At 37.4% G+C, this 17,636-nt stretch overlaps 1 pseudogene; it reads right to left on the bottom strand.

Moving 5' to 3' along the window:
• Positions 1-13,650: 13,650 nt before the first annotated feature.
• LOC124080424 (E3 ubiquitin-protein ligase SH3RF1-like) lies at positions 13,651-15,013 on the bottom strand (annotated as a pseudogene).
• Between the last annotated feature and the right edge of the window lie 2,623 nt (positions 15,014-17,636).

The following is a 17,636-nucleotide window of genomic DNA, read 5'->3' as shown; positions in this document are numbered from 1 at the left end:
TTTTATGATAGTTGCTTCTTTGTCTTCATCTTCTTTTCTTCTTCTTCTTCTTCTTCTTCTTCTTATTATTATTATTATTATTATTATTATATTTGCTTTTCAGAAAAACCGGTTTTCCTTGCCAAACTCAGAGTTCAACATTATGTGTTAAATCTCAGAAGCCAGAACAGCAGATCCTGTTATTTGACACCATCTGTATCACTGGATGTTCATTTCTTACATATATTTTCCTTTTCCAAAGTCAAAATAATCAACTAAAATAAGAAATAAAAAACAATATTTATGTACCCAACATGATCAATTCCTATGTTGAACTTTGCATACCTGGGAGGCCATGCTCATCAATTTTTAATACATTGTAATTTGCCTATCATTAATTGATCAAAGTTGGTGGTGGTCAGGAGATTTGTTGAGGTTACTTAATTCTTCCATTATTAATCTCTTATTTATTTAAGCCACTTAAGTGTCATTTAAAAATGGTACCTTGTGAGGACTGTGAGTCATCCTGTGTGGAGTGTTTGCTTTTGTAATGAAAATACTAAATTACTAAAGAATCTGTTTCTACCATTATGGTTTTAAAATTTGAATTGTAGTTCTTTTATAAATAGGGAGCAAAAAAAGACAGATTTTCATATTTTCAGCTTTTATGTATATGATCATCTAATCAACGGATATTTACTGATGCTTCCTTAGGTCTTGCCCTTAGAGGAGAGTACCTGTTGAGTAGTAAGTAAAAGGTAATGTTAGGTTATCATTGTAATTTTGTATTTCTTTTGTTTATGATAATTATGTATGTCTTAATTGCAGAATGACTGTGCAACATGAAAGAGAAATAATCAGGTTCATCCTTTACCTTTTTTTTTTTTAAAGAAACTTGAAAATATCTGTCTTTATAGGTAATCATATGGGAAAGTAGCTGAGAGTTCAGTGCACAGAGCAGGATAAAATAGGTAGAAATATTGTCAAAATAGACATTCCTACTGGAAGAAGAGGAGCAGCGGCCTGCTGAGAGGCAGAGCTGCCCCCTCCCCCTGCGCCGGCAAGGTAGAGGGAACTGTGACCACCCACAGAGCAGGCCCAGCGGCCTGCTGAGGGGCAGAGCCGCCCCCCACCCCCCGCGCCTGCCAGGTAGGAGGAACTGTGACCACCGACAGAAAAGCCCAGTGGCCCATGGTGGGACAGAGCTTCCAATCACTCCTGCAAGGTAGGTGGGCCTGCAACCCACCGGCAGAAGAGGAGCAGCAGCCTGCTGAGAGGCAGAACTGCCCCCTCCCCCCCAACACCTGCAAGGTAGACGGAACTGTGACCACCATCAGAACAGGCCAGACCTGCAACCGACAGACAGAACAGGCCCAGTGGCCTGAGGAAGGGTAGAGCTGCCCCCCCCATGCATGCAATGTAGGCGGACCTGCGACCCACTGGCAGAACAGCCCCAGAGGCCTGCAGAGGGGCAGTGCCACTGCCTGCACCTTCAAAGTAGGCAGAACTGTGACCACCGACAGAAAAAGCCTAGCGGCCCGCAGAGGGACAGAGCCGCCACCTGTGCCTGCAAGGTAGGCGGACCTGCTACCGACCGGCAGAGCAGGCCCAGCGGCCTCCCGGCGTGGTAGGCACATTGCCCCAATTGGAGGAGGGGCAGAGGCGCTGCCCGCGCCTGCGAGGGAGACTTTGCAACTATACAAGACCAATATAAATATATAGGGGGAAAATTCAATAGCACAACATTTTCACCAAGTAGAAAGGAATGCGAACAGTATGAAGAGACAAGGAAAGAAAGGACCACAAGCAATGCAGGTAAACTCAATGTTAGAAGAGGTAATAGCTGCAGTAGATGGAATGTCAGATAAAGAATTCAGGATATATATGCTTCAGATGATCTGGAGTCTCAAGGAAGACATCAGACAGCAAAATCAGACAATGAAAGATCACTTCAACAATGAATTACATAAACAAATCCAAGAAGCAAAGATCAACTATACAGGGAGATAGAGATTATAAAAAAACAAACAAACAGAAATCCTAGAAATGCAGGAAGCAATAAACCAACTTAAAAACTCAATTGAGAATACTACCAGCAGAGTAGAACACTTAGAATATAGAACATCAGACAATGAAGATAAAGTATTTCAACTGGAAAAGAACATAGACAGCTCAGCAAGACTGTTAAGAAACCATGAGCAGAACATCCAAGAAATATGGGATAACATCAAGAGACCAAATTTAAGAGTCATTGGGATACAGAAAGGGACAGAGTTTCAAACCAAAGGAATGAGCAATCTATTCAATGAAATAATATGAGAAAACTTCCCAGACTTGAAGAATGAGACAGAATCCCAAATCCTAGAAGCCTACAGGACGCCGAATGTGCAAAATCATAAGAGACCCACACCTAGACACATTACAATGAAGATGCCCAACATACAGAATAAGGAGAGAATTTTATAAGCTACAAGAGAAAGGAAGCAGATCACATTTAGGGGTAAGCCAATCAGGATAACAGCTGATCTTTCAACAGAGACTCTGAAAGCTAGAATATCCTGGAATAACATATTTCAAACACTGAAAGAAAATGGGTTCCAACCAAGAATTGTGTTTCCAGCGAAATTAAGCTTCAGGATGGAAGATGAAATTAAAACCTTCCATGATAAACAAAGTTTAAAAGAATTTGCAGCTAGAAAACCATCTCTTCAAAACATCCTTGGCAAAACATTACAGGAAGAGGAAATGGAAAATAACAATGAAAACCAACAGTGGGAGGTAGGACAGTAAAGGGGGGAAAATAATCAAAGAGGAAAACAAACCATGTTTAGTAACATAAATAAACAAATATGCCTGGAAGAACAACCCATATCTCAATAATAACCCTAAATGTTAATGGCTTAAACTCACCAATCAAGAGACACAGGCTAGTAGAATGGATCACAAAACAAGACCCAACAATATGCTGCCTACAGGAGACACATTTGATAGGTAAATACATACATAGGCTGAAGGTGAAAGGTTGGGAAAAATCATATCACTCATATGGACTTCGGAAACAAGCAGGCGTGTCCATACTCATATCAAATAAAATAGATTTCAAGCCCAAGTTAATCAAAAGGGATAAAGAGGGACACTACATACTGCTTAAGGGAACCATACACCAACAAGACATAACAATCATAAATATATATGCCCCAAACAATGATGCAGCTATGTTCATCAAACAAACTCTTCTCAAGTTCAAGAGTCTAATAGACGATAATACAATAATCATGGGAGACTTCAACACACCTCTCTCGCCACTGGACAGATCTTCCAAACAAAAGTTGAATAAAGAAACTATAGAACTCAATAACACAATTAATAACCTAGACTTAATTGACATATATAGAATATACCACCCAACATCAAGCAGTTACACTTTTTTCTCAGCAGCACATGGATCCTTCTCAAAAATAGATCATATATTATGTCACAGGGAAAGTCTTAGACAATATAAAGGAGTAGAGATAATACCATGCATCCTATCTGATCATACTGGAATGGAACTGAAAATCAATGATAAAAGAAGGAAGGAAAAAGAATACATCACTTGGAGAATGAACAATAGGTTACTGAATGATCAATGGGTTATAGAAGACATCAAGGAGGAAATTAAAAAATTCTTAGAGATTAATGAAAACACAGACACAACATATCGGAATCTATGGGACACATTGAAAGCAGTTCTAAGAGGAAAATTCATTGCTTGGAGTTCATTCCTTAAAAAAAGAAAAAAAAAAACAAAAAATAAATGATCTCATACTTCATCTCAAAATCCTAGAAAAAGAAGAGCAAAACAACAGCAAAAGAAGTAGAAGGCAAGAAATAATTAAAATCAGAGCTGAAATTAATGAAATGGAAACAAAAGAAACAATTGAAAAAATTGACAAAACTAAAAGTTGTTTCTTTGAAAAAATAAACAAAATCAACAGACCCTTAGCGATGCTAGCGAAGAGAAGAAGAGAGAGAACTCAAATTACTAGCATATGGGATGAAAAAGGCAATATCACAACAGACACTTCAGAAATACAGAAGATAATCAAAAATTATTTTGAATCCTTATACTCCAATAAATTAGAAGATAGTGAAGGCATCGATAAATTTCTTAAGTCATATGATCTGCCCAGATTGAGTTAGGAGGATATAGAAAACCTAAACAGACCAATATCAATTGAGGATATAGAAGAAACCATCAAAAGACTACCAACTAAGAAAAGCCCAGGTCCCGATGGGTATACAGCAGAGTTTTACAAAACCTTTAAGAGGAACTAATACCAATACTTTTCAAGCTACTTCAGGAAATAGAAAAAGAGGGGGAACTTTCAAATTCATTCTACGAGGCCAACATCACCCTGATACCTAAACCAGACAAAGACACTTCAAAGAAAGAAAACTACAGACCAATATCTCTAATGAACCTGGATGCAAAAATCCTCAATAAAATTCTGGCGAATCGGATACAAAAACATATCAAAAAAATTGTGCACCATGATCAAGTAGGATTCATCCCTGGGATGCAAGGCTGGTTCAATATACAGAAATCAATAAATGTTATTCACCACATCAATAGACTTAAAGATAAGAACCATATGATCATCTCGATAGATGCGGAAAAAGCATTCGACAAAGTACAGCATCCCTTTATGTTCAAAACTCTAGAAAAACTAGGGATAACAGGAACATACCTCAATATTGTAAAAGCAATCTATGCTAAGCCTCAGGCTAGCATCATTCTGAATGGAGAAAAATTGAAGTCATTCCCTCTAAAATCTGGAACAAGACAGGGATGCCCTCTCTCACCACTTCTGTTCAACATAGTTCTCTAAACACTGGCCAGAGCAATTAGACAGACAAAAGAAATTAAAGGCATAAAAATAGGCAAAGAAGAACTTAAATTATCACTATTTGCAGATGACATGATTCTATACCTAGCAAACCCAAAAGGGTCTACAAAGAAACTATTAGAGCTAATAAATGAATTCAGCAAAGTGGCAGGATATAAAATCAACACACATAAATCAAAGGCATTCCTGTATATCAGCGACAAATCCTCTGAAATGGAAATGAGGACAAACACTCCATTCACAATATCTTCAAAAAAAATAAAACAATTGGGAATCAACCTAACAAAAGAGGTGAAAGACTTATACAATGAAAACTACAGAACCCTAAAGAGAGAAATAGAAGAAGATCTTAGAAGATGGAAAAATATACCCTGTTCATGGATAGGCAGAACTAACATCATCAAAATGGCGATATTGCCAAAAGTTCTCTATAGGTTTAATGCAATGCCAATCAAAATCCCAACGGCATTTCTTGTAGAAATAGAGAAAGCAATCATGAAATTCATATGGAAAAATAAACGACCCAGAATAGCAAAAACAATGCTAAGCTGGAAGTGTGAATCAGGCGGTATAGCGATACCAGACTTCAAACTCTACTACGGAGCAATAGTAACAAAAACAGCATGGTACTGGTACCAAAACAGGCAGGTGGACCAATGGTACAGAATAGAGGACACAGAAACCAATCCACAAAAAAATAACTACCTTATATTTGATAAAGGGGCTAAAAGCATGCAATGGAGGAAGGATAGCATCTTCAACAAATGGTGCTGGGAAAACTGGAAATCCATATGCAACAAAATGAAACTGAATCCCTTTCTCTCGCCATGCACAAAAGTGAATTCAAAATGGATCAAGGAGCTTGATATCAAATCAGAGACATGCCATCTGATAGAAGAAAAAGTTGGCTACGATCTACATACTGTGGGGTTGGGCTCCAAATTCCTCAATAGGACACCCATAGCACAAAAGTTAATAACTAGAATCAACAAATGGGACTTATTCAAACTAAAAAGTTTTTTCTCAGCAAAAGAAACAATAAGAGAAGTAAATAGAGAGCCTACATCCTGGGAACAAATCTTTACTCCTCACACTTCAGATAGAGCCCTAATATCCAGAGTATACAAAGAACTCAAAAAATTAGACAATAAGAGAACAAACAACCCAATCAACAAATGGGCCAAGGACCTGAACAGACACTTCTCAGAGGAGGACATACAATCAATCAACAAGTACATGAGAAAGTGCTCACCACCTCTAGCAGTCAGAGAAATGCAAATCAAAACCACCCTAAGATATCATCTCACTCCAGTTAGATTGGCAGTCATTATGAAGTCAAACAACAACAAGTGCTGGCGAGGATGTGGGGAAAAGGGTACACTTGTACATTGCTGGTGGGACTGCAAATTGGTGCAGCCAATTTGGAAAGCAGTATGGAGATTTCTTGGAAAGCTGGGAATGGAGCCACCATTTGACCCAGCTATTCCCCTTCTCAGTCTATTCCCTAAAGACCTAAAAAGAGCATGCTACAGGGACACTGCTACATCGATGTTCATAGCAGCACAATTCACAATAGCAAGACTGTGGAACCAAACTAGATGCCCTTCAATGGATGAATGGATAAAAAAAATGTGGCATTTATACACAATGGAGTATTACTCTGCATTTAAAATGACAAAATCATAGAATTTGCAGGGAAATGGATGGCATTAGAGCAGATTATGCTAAGTGAACTAGCCAATCCCTAAAAAACAAATGCCAAATGTCTTCTTTGATATAAGGAGAGTAACTAAGAACAGAGTAGGGTCGAAGAGCATGAGAAGAAGATTAACATTAAACAGGGATGAGAGGTGGGAGGGAAAGGGAGAGAGAAGGGAAATTGCATGGAAATGGAAGGAGACCCTCAGAGTTATACAAAAGTACATACAAGAGGAAGTGAGGGGAAGGGGAAAAATAATACAAGGGGGACAAGTGAATGTCAGTAGAGGGGGCAGAGAGAGAAGAGGGGAGGGGAGGGGAGGGGAGGGGGGATAGTAGAGGATAGGAAATGCAGCAGAACACAACAGACACGAGTATGGCAATATGTAAATCAATGGATGTGTAACTGATGTGATTCTGCAATCTGTATATGGGGTAAAAATGGGAGCTCATAACCCACTTGAATAAAAGTGTGAAATATGATATATCAAGAATTATGTAATGTTTTGAACAGCCAACAATAAAAAATTAAAAAAAAAGACATTTCTACTTGTTTGGAAGGAAATAACCATCTTTCTTTGTTGAGAATGTCTGTAAAGTAAAGCAAATAATCTGTAAACATGAACAAAATTAAAGTGGAAAACATAAAAAATTACATAGATTTAAAATAGTAAATTATCCAAGTGTTAATTTGATTAGTTCTTGCATTTTAATTTAATGTGTTAACACAAGAGATCAAGTAATTTACTGCTGATATATTACTGGTACTTTTCTTAATTCAAACATTTTTTCATGAATATTTTTCCATCTAAGGGAATAAGAATATTTTAGATCCCTAAATCTAAAGCTAGTATTAAATTTACAAAGGTTGGTTTTGAAACTTAGAATCTGACTAGCTTATTAGCGACCTATATATATATATATATAATAAAATTTATATAAAATGTAAACACATGTAACTAATTTATTTGAGCTTTTAAAAACCAGAGCTGTTTTACATAAGTGAGATGTTTTTACTTTTCTCTATCAAATAATTTCTGTGTTAGAAGCACATATAATGTGATAGTATAAAAAATCTTACATTTGTACATACAAAGCTCCATATTGCTAAATATTTTTATTAGTTGGCAATCAAAGGAAGTAGTTACATCAGTACACCCCCCGTTAGAGTTTCTATGATAATTTATTATCAGAATTTGAACAAGCATAATGAATCCTCAAATATGCAAGCATGATTTTAAACAGTCCACTGTTTGCTTCAGGCATAAGAGTGAGGTAGGGGTTTTCAATTAAAACGAGGTTACAAATCACAAAGTTAATAAATGATTTAATACTTTTTCTATTTCACCCAATTTATAAAAGAAGTTGCATTACATAAACCAGAAAATTATTGTGAATATGAAAAGAATTGGCAAAAAACATGACTTCAGCATATAGTGAGTTGTGAAGGCACTGCATTTATTCTCTTATGGAGCCAAGAGTAGACATATGCCCTTGAACTTCTGCCAAACTCTTAGGCAGAAAACTAATGGAATTGCTACTGATAGCTCCATTCATGATTTATGATAATGGTTGCTATGGAAGAGTAAATCATTTAAATTTATTGAGCTCATTTGTTGTTGTTTATAATTTCAGACGTTGTAAAAGATTGTAAAATCCATTAGATGATATATGTAATACTAAGAATAATAGCATAAAAATATACCATAAACCAATTGGAATTTTACCGCATACAATGGATATTCCTGGTGTTGCTGTAGTTGGGTTGGGGTTATACTTTATAGGCTTGATTAAGGAAGAGTGGCATTTTTCTGAGGATAGTGAAATGATGATCCTCATAAATCTGACCAACAGGCATTTTCCAGGTTTTAGTAGTTTTTTTTTTTTTTTTTCCCCTGGACATATACTTGCAGCTGCTGTCTGTCTGGTAGATCTCAGTTTTGGTTCCTCCAGAATGGGAAATAGACAGGGATTAGAAGTGAAATAATAAAAAATTGTGCAAGGAGCTCTGGGAGTATAAGCATAAGGTGGTTTCCATGCAGGAATTGTATAACATTGACTGGCATACATTTAGCTCTCTTGAATAAAGCAATTGGTCTTAGTTTTTCAGCTTTTAAGAATTGCTTTATAGTGATTTGACTAATTATTTTGAATTGCTGTCACTTCCAAATAGGGTTAAAGTAGTGGTCTGTGGGCATATTGTACACAACCTTGCTCAAGGGTACTAGGCAGGATGATGCAACCCTGCTTAAGCTATATTTGTATTTTCTTGGGGGAGTTCTCCTTTGTCTGTACACAGGGAATGACCTGCTGGGATAGAAAATATGTTGGCTCATGTTTTTTTGTGTGTATGCTGAGGATTGAACTCAGGGCTTTGTGCATGCAAGGCAAGCATTCTACCAACTGAGCTATATCCCCAGACACTGGCTCATGTTTTTAACCAAATGTGTCAAGCAAAAAATAGTGAACCTTTTTTTTTATGTTATTCTAAAATAGCTGGCATTTTACTACTTGGCAATGACTGTGTCATCATTTGATAAACTTTTATAACATTCGTGAGGGTTTAATAGTAGAAAACTGTGGTGAGCCGCTTCTGCCGTTTCTGCAGACTATGGTCGCCATTACAAGATGGCGCTGGCTCCGCTGTGGTCTGTGACAAACAACTCCTTATTTGGGAGAGTTGGCGCATGGTTTTTCACCACCCTATGAGAAAGCTCCACGTGGCAGCTTCGCATTGGGGCTTGAGATGCTTTATTAAGGCTGGGAGGGGCATCCGAGAGGGAGAAGAAGAAATATCAAGGGCCTGAATAAACTGCTGAAAGAAGATTCCTGAGTTGCGTCTTCCTTGCAGGCAAGGGGTCGCGACAGAAAACAAAGATATTGGATCTATATTAGCTAGTTTGATTCCCTTAATACTTTGTTTTAGTAATTCAAGTGTTCCTGGTTGGTTGAGAGGCAAGACCAAATTTCACATGATAATATAGTAAGGTCAGTTCTTTGCAGAAGTTTGAGATGAAGTCCTCACTGTCCTATTTGATTCTGTGTTATTAGAAACTCAAAGTGATTTGTGCCTTATTTGTTGATGCTGTAAAAAAATTACCTTGAAATTCAAGAAGTAATGAAGATGCCATAGTTCTTAATGTATTTAGAAAACAGGCTTAGGCAGCCAATATCAGAAAAGATTGCTAAGAGTGACTGTTGATATGTTCAATCTATGCCTTTTACATATTTCATGTCTTTATTGGTGCATTATAATTATACATATATAATGGTGGGATTCATTACTGCATATTTCTACATATACACACAATATAACAATATAATTTTGGCAATATCATTCTCCAGTGCACTTCTTACTTAAAAGATAAATTACAAGCCTACTTCAGGTATTTTCTATTCTTTCAAATATAAAAAGTTTGAACTGCCTTGTTTCATAGGTTTAAAATGTGGACTAAAGGGAAGAACATTGTTACCACTATAACTTTTATTTGCAAAATATGAAAAAAGTGAGGGTTATTGATTTTCATGCTCTTAAGCTGCCCTTATGCAGATAATCATGCAAAATTATTGAGAATTAGAACTTGTATTACAGATAGTAGCATGTACAAATTATGTTGACATTAACAATATAAAGAAATGTTATAGAGCCCTTGAGGATCTGTTGTTGTTATAAACCAAAAACCCACTCCTTAGTGTTCAGAAATCATAAGTGGACCTATTTGGAAATCTGAGGAAAGAAGTCCTGTGCTAACAATGGTGTGCTTATAGTGAGTAGTACAGTTTACCAAATGAACGAGGGACCAGGATGTGCCTATACTGCCTTAACCAAGAAGAAAGGAAGAAGTTAAAGAAGGAAACTTGCTTTTTTTTCTTTATTTTCATCTTGGCACTAGAGTGCAAAGCCCCTGAGAGGTCTATACTGTGTAAGGAGGGTTGAAGTCTTCCCCTCATACATGTTGAGTAGCAATCAGAATGTTATTGTGCATACAGAAGCATCTAGCTATCTAGCCAGGAAGCTGCTTCTGTCTTGCTATTGGTGCATCCTCTTCATATAGCAGACAACTTTACATGGGACTCACAAGTGCATCACATATTTCATTCTAATTCTGCTCAACATTAAAGAGTGTTGCCATCCAAGTTGAGGGCAGGACCATTCTGATGTAGAAAATATGAAAAAGTAAAGTTCTCAAACATTTTTGCTTACTTATTTTTGTGGATGTGATTCACCATATTTTTATCTTTATTTTATTTTACTATCCAGTGGAAGAAGACACAGAATAAAGTTCGCAATCAGGAAGAGAATCTATACCCACAGCCAGTGATCAGCCTTTGCACTCTCTGTAGAGATAAATGAATGGGAACCAAGAGAAAAGGGACCATACTGATAGGAAAAAGAACAAAACTGGAAATAAGAAGGAAAAAAGATAAAATGAAAGCCAAGAAGGGAATGATGAGGGTTTGGGAGACATGGTCAGGTCTTTATACTATAAACCAGAGCATCCTTAAATATATAGTCATGCACTCAACAACAGGGATACCTCTGAGAAATGCATCTTAGGTGGTTTCATCATTGTGCTCACATCTTGGAACTTAATGGTATAGCCTACTATGTGCTTGGGCATGTAGTACATGCATTATATAAGTGGTCTGTGGTTTACCAAAATGTTAATTGGCACATGACTGTATATTACTGTGACATTTAAATAAAAAACACAAGAAGCACATATTTCAAAACAGTATCTTTGAAAGCAACAAAAATTATTTTATCATTTCCAGTCTTAGCTACTGCACTTTTACTTTTTTCAGGATTTTGCTTTAGTTATTTCAGCAGCCTTCAACATGATATCTTGCCAACCATGAAGATAACCCTCGTGAGGAAAGAAGAAACAAAGGGCTATTAAAGTAGTGCTTGTTCTTTTTTTTTTGTTGCAACAGTGGTTCTTTATCTAGATTTTACCCAGAGTTCAAGTTGTGGTAGCATTTAAAGGTCCATTAATAACAAGTCTAATAAAAAAATACGTTACACATAGAGCTTCAATTAAGCTGTGTTGATTAACTTAATACTTGTTACTTTAGTCTGCAAAGATTGATTAAATATAATCTCTGCCTATTTCTTGTCAGTTGTCCTTGTGTCCCTAAATTATACTCTAGGATCACCTAGCATATCATTTTTTATAAATCATTGTTGTACAATAAAGGTGACAAGTTGTTTAGAAGTTTCACTGAAACTCCCCCGTAAATGTTCATCTAAGGTGATTTATAATATTCTGGTATTTAAAGTTAAGTATAAAGATTGCCTGATTGTTCCATAAATTAAAGCCCTAAACATATCAAGATGATGGTTTAAAATTGAAATCATACAACACAGTCTCTTGACTTTTCAAAAAGTTGTTACGCTATGTAATGAAACTCTTCCTTTTAACTTGTTTTTAATTAGAGAATGTGAAGAAGTGTTTTATTTTCATGGACTTAAGATCCTCATGTTGACTTCAATAACTCGGGGTGTTACAGGTCAGATCTGGAAACTTGAAGAATCAGGACTCAGCCAGAAGGTCACACAGCACAGCAGATGTGTTCTGTAAATGTGGTGCAGACAAGTGCATGCAAGAAGCAAACTATAGATTCATCTTAACATAAAATCTGTTCACAGTATTATCTTTGGTTTAAAATAGGATTCATTTCTCCAATCATTCAGAGCAGTGAGATCTTTATCATTTTAATTAGACTTTTTCTTATTTATATACTGCTCCTTCTAAATTCTTCTTCAGTCATATCATCATTCTTCATTATATTCTGTGTCCAAAAATATTCACGCAACAAAATAGCTCTTACTGCTTTTTGTTTCAGCACCTGTATTAGCCAGGCGGCTCTTCTTTCCATATATACAATGTGACACATCAGACACTGGCACCTACACAATGTACAAGACACAGGCTACTGTCTGTCAATTAAAATTTAAGGAATTTGTGCTGGCGTCATCTTTAAATTAGAGAATAATAGGTGGAAGGAAACTTCCTGCAAGAACGCAGCACAGTCGCACTTCTAGAGCTCTCCTGAAAGCATATTGAAAACTAATGGCTTGTTAGTTTTCATTCATCCACCAACATTTATCTGATAGATAAAAGGGTTTAGAATTGTTATGATATAATGGGTAAACCAATTTCTAGTCTTTTGGGATTACCTTAATTAAAAATCGTCTATGCCTGCAATTTGCAACTTCAATGGTCGACTTACAATTTGGGGCCCAAGGGGTACATTTTGAGCAAAATATATATTGTTTTAAAGGAACCATGAACACTTTATTGCCCTCTTTTTCTTAAATGTTTGCAGAACATTATATGAAGTTTTCTCCAGATGTAAATCCATAGACTTTACCTATAATCTACAAGGAAAGCCAGTCTTGTAGTAGAAAAAATGTTGACCTATTTATAATTTCAAAAACCTGCTTACTCTTGAAAATCAAACTATATATTCTGGGGCAGGGGCTGAAATTTCTTTCATTTTTGTCCTTTTTTTATAATTAGGCTAATATTCTTCCAGTACTTGAGAATGGCTGGTAAGAAAATCATAGATACCTAAACTTCTCTGGATACCTGGAATCATTGGTTTGCTAAAGTCAGCCCTCATTTATTTATTTATGAGAGTAGTTTTTATAAATTTTGAAAATCATTGTTAAACCCTACCATTAATAAAATTAAGTAGATAATATAAAAATCAGGAATAATTAATACTCAAAATTCATCCCTTCCTAATTAATTTTATCATACTATAATCCCAGGTTCTGAGATGACCCTTACCTGCTTAAATTTTGAATTAATATATACATTTGGAATTTATATACAGATTTCCACAAAATTGACTGCTAGAATTTGTAATGAGATGGCATCAAATCTGTAGATAATTTGGGGGAGAACTAACATTTTATAATATTCAGTCTTCTGACCTGTGAGCAGTGGATTCTGCCATGAGACTGGGTCCCATTCCAGCAGATGCAGCACGGCACCTGGCAGGATGGAAGTGAGAGGACAGTGGTAGCCAGGAGAAGGGGGTGCTGGAAAGGAAGGATTCATAGTTTCAAAGGCACCTAGAAAGGGGACATCAACAGGAAAGTGAATGAAGGGCCAGTTGTCACTGGGCTGTTTGGGTGTGGGGTCACAATGAATGCAGCTGTACTTACATGAATCTTAGAAGGGGCACTGAAGTAAGCCCATACAGTTCTCTGATTCTTGTTGAAGCTGAGGGTTGCTGGAGCTGATGACGACAGGCGGGATGATCTCCATGGAGTGGCAGTTCTGGGAGGTATGAGAGGACTTGTTTTCCATGGTGAAGGAAGTGAAGGAGTGCTGCTTTTTGGTGTTCTTGGTGTTGGAGTGCTTTGTGGCAGTGCTGCTCTGGGCTGCTGCTGAGGTATATTCTTCAGCATCAACTCCTGGCATGGGAGGCTTACCTCATTCTGTCAGCTGCTTAGCAGCCAAGTTAAACTCAATGTAGGAAATTAGAAATTTTTCTATTTTGTCTGCCAACATTCCTTCAGCACAGCTTTCATCCACTCTTTGTATCACAGTCAGAACCTCATACTTAAAAAATGGAAGGTGGTTATTATCTGCTTCTTTTTTGCCTTGCACTTCAAAGTCATAAAGTGCTTTGCACTGAGGTGGGGGCTGAGACAATGGTTTAATAATCTGAACTAAGTTAGTTGGGAAAAAGCCATGGATCCCACTGACTTACCCTGTTCAGCCAGTTTTTATCAACGTGTCAACAAAAAATGATGATGTCACATTTGCTGAATTTAAGACTCCAGGCTCTTTTTCTTCATAGTTATGTAATGCTTTAGGAAATGGTAACTGGTATACCCCTCACTGGGGCCTCCAGGCTTGCACCCGAGGCTTCCATCCACACTGGGAGCTCTACAGATTTTTGCATTACAGTTAGTAAAAGTGCTGCCTTAAACCATTAATACATTTGTGCAGTTTATTCCACTTCTCCCACTGGCTAGGTCTCCAAAGCCTCTGCTTGATGCCATCTAGAAGCCTGGCCAGCAGAATGTTACTTGGAAGCTCATCTTGGGAGCCCACAGGTGTCCTCCACTCAGGACAACTGAGGGAACTTATCCAGCAAACATGCTTTGTAAAACCTGTGGTGTAAAGGCAAGACTTTTGCAGAAGCACCCAGGACACTCCAAAAGATCCAAGGATGCAGATTCATTCATTCTAATATACTTTAATGAGAAAAGGCCTTAAAATGTTCATAGTTGTGTGCAGCTCTTAAGATGATTCATGTAACATCTATTTCAGACTTTGCTCTTGCACCTTGCCTCCTCCTCCTTGTTCTTGGTCCCCAGAATTGTGGCCATGGCCAATGCAGATTCCATCCAGACTTTCCTGCTGCTCCCTATTTCTATGAAGCAGGTGCGGTGGCCCCTGGAGACTCCTCTCTGCTGTCCCCATCTCTGCATGGACACATTACACAGGTGTCACTGCCTCCCACTTAAGCAGCCTTAAATGTTATTTTTTAAATCAACAGAATGCTTGGTGGGTTAGAAACAAATATGTGAGAGATGGAATAGTCCAAATTTCTATCCTGGATTGAATATTTTGTGACTGTGTGACTTTGGAAAAGTGACCTAACTTCTCTGCTTTCTTTTTATCTGCTGGTAGTAATAGTCCCTTGTCGCAGGGAACCACAGGAAGTACAGAAAAGCTCCAATGCAGTGCGTGCCAGGATACACACTCCAGGTGTGGCATCACTTGTTACCCTGAGTTTAATAATGGATGAAACAAGAGCAGTAATGACAGTGTCTTGTGGTGATGGGAAGCTGATGGTGCAGAGGTAGCAAGGACCTTCACTCTTTCTGTGAAGCAGCTGAAGGATAGACACCAAGGTAGATGGGGCCTGAATGCTTGACACTGGTGACATATTCACACCTCTCTCTTTCTTTGCAGAATGTCCTCCAGGACCTGTCCATCAACACCTTTGGCCTGGAGTAGTCCCTCTTGTTGTGTACCCTGCAGGAGATAAAGGCTAACATGGTAGAGAAGTTGGAAGGGGCAAGTACAATTTAGCCTGGAGTATTTTAGTGTGCTCAGCTGCTGTTGGATGGTGGATCTCACAGGTATTATAAATCATGTTTTTGGAGATAAATCAATGACTTTCACTTGTGACTCCCTTGGAGTTGACCTTCTGCTTTACCTAGCATCCTGTTATATCTTGAACTTGACAAAAGAAATCCAAGCATAATGTGATCTGTGTGGCTGCCTGTTGTGCTCATGGAAACAGCATTTCTTGGGCATCCGTGTATCTCTCTGTGTCTTCAGAGCTCTGACTGTTCCTATTTTGACCAGTTGTTTTGTGCATGGCTCTTTGTTATTGACAATTATTTATTGTCAAATACCCTTTACTGTGTGGCTATGTTCTAAGCTGTTGTTTAGCGAGTAAAATTTCATGGCTCTGTTACATACTTTAGGTAAAGAAATCACGGTGATATGGCTTTAGTGAATTACAAATTTGCACATAGCTATCATTTTATTTTCAGAATTCAGAGTTTTATTTCTGTCTTCAAATGCAGATATTTTCCTTCAAAAACCTATTAATTTCCATGTGACAAGCTCTTACTGACTGGGTAGTACCCATTTGTAACCAATTCATACAATTTAAAGTTAAGCAAAAAGATAAATGGTCACCATTTAGGGTCTTCTCTATAATTTTTTAGAGGCATTCTAAGTGCTGCATTGTTGTGTAGTTTAATAAACTCTAGTATTTCAAGGAATAGAACCGAAATTTCTCTTTGTCTTTTTAGCTTTTATGTTTGAATCATTATTCTAGTTGGGATGAGTAAAGGGATTAATAATACATGGTTCCAAAGAAATGAGTGTTTGTGTTGTAACATATAGTTTTGCACCATCCACGAGCAAATCTTTAATCTCTATAGTTTAAAAAATTTAGTGTCACAGCTTATAACTTTAATCAGGCTGTGTACGAATTCTAAATTAAATTTTAACATACATAATTTGATAAAACCTACTATAGGAAAGAGATGCATTTCATGGAGCTGGGTCTTACTTTCAGCTGCTAGTATTTTTTTTAGGTAGAAACACTGTCAAGTAGCTCAAGGGAAGAGTGTTTAAAATTTTAGGGGGGAGAAAGATTCTTATTTAAGAAGCAGTTTTTATGATACCCAGGAGAGATATTCAAAATATTGTACAACTGCCTTGGCATAAGTACCAGTGAATCATAGTGGCTTCCAGCCACAGTTCTGGAGGTTGAAGTGGTCTGAGTGATTTCTGGGGGGTCCTGGAGGACCCCTGGGATGATCCAGTAATGTTTACCAAGAGGAATATGCTTTTATTCACTGCAACAATCATTTTAATTATGAGAGATTTACTGGTTATATTTGATCCATGGATGCTTTGGGGACTCATAGAAACCATATTTCAGACTCTTTGGATGCCCATAGCATCTCTTCTTGAGTCTTCTGATGTCTCCTTCAAACTCCTTATGGTATTATGATGGTGAATCCTTTTGTCATGCAAATTGACATCTCTCAGTTATATATATCTACTGTGTATAATAAGCTATACACAGTAGATTCTCTGGAATAAAGATTCTCATTTCCTAGGGTAATGTGTCAGAAAGGAAACACTAATCTTTTTATTTGGTGGTGGTGGAGGGTATCAGGGATTGAACTCATTGTCACTTGAACACTGAGCCTCATCCTTAGCAATTGTTTGTATTTTATTTAGAGTCAGGGTCTCACTGAGTTGCTCAACACCTCGCTTTTTGCTGAAGCTCTCTTTGAACTCATGATTCTCCTCTCTCAGCCTCCTGAGCCACTGGGATTACATGGCATGCACAACCACACCCAGTTCAGCAGTTTCTAATTATAGGGTGCTACTGATTTTCTTCAACACAATGCTTGCATCTTACAAAGAAAAATTTTTGAGTACTAGAATTTTTGTAAGAAATAATATTACAATTTGTGGGAAATTGCATGGATAGCTTTTCCTGAAATCTGGAAATATTCAGGAAACACGTGGGGGTACTGCAAATGTCATCATCATCTCTCGTGATCTG

The sequence above is a fragment of the Marmota monax genome, unplaced genomic scaffold, assembly GCF_021218885.2.
Source record: "Marmota monax isolate L192 unplaced genomic scaffold, Marmota_monax_Labrador192_F-V1.1 WCK01_AAM20220418_F8-fsc00387, whole genome shotgun sequence".
NCBI classification, from domain to species: Eukaryota; Metazoa; Chordata; class Mammalia; order Rodentia; family Sciuridae; genus Marmota; species Marmota monax.
Note: the sequence above shows the minus strand (reverse complement) of the source record. Positions and strands in the feature narration are given on the sequence as shown.